The following is a 541-nucleotide window of genomic DNA, read 5'->3' on the forward strand; positions in this document are numbered from 1 at the left end:
GGGGGAGGCTCAGGCAATCCCTTATAAAAAAAATTGTTTTTTCTTTTAATTTTTTAAAACAATAATTAAAATAATTTTGTATATATAATTTGACATTATGACATCATATTTAAGGAAAATTTTGAAGTAACATGTAAAAAAATGCCATTTGCACAATATTTGAGTGTTTTTTTTTAGAGTATAATATTTGAGTTTTTAATAGTCCAATTTCACTTCTTTTTTTTTTCCAGTGATTCAACTGCACATTGTGTAAAAGTTCAATGGCCTTTATTACATTTTTTCCTAAATATAATAAATAGTTATTGAAATATTTTGTTATTAAAGTTTGTACATAAATAAAAAGGTAAAAAGTAAATGATGGTAATTGTCTGTTTCAATAGGTTGAGAAAGTATGTATGAACATATACTACAATGTAATAGAGTTGATAGTACTAAAAAATCAAAATGTACAAGTTATCAATTCACATTATTACACTAACATTATATATATATATATATATATATATATATATATATATATATATATATATATATATATATA

This window comes from Ipomoea triloba, chromosome 2 (assembly GCF_003576645.1).
Source record: "Ipomoea triloba cultivar NCNSP0323 chromosome 2, ASM357664v1".
NCBI lineage: Eukaryota > Viridiplantae > Streptophyta > Magnoliopsida > Solanales > Convolvulaceae > Ipomoea > Ipomoea triloba.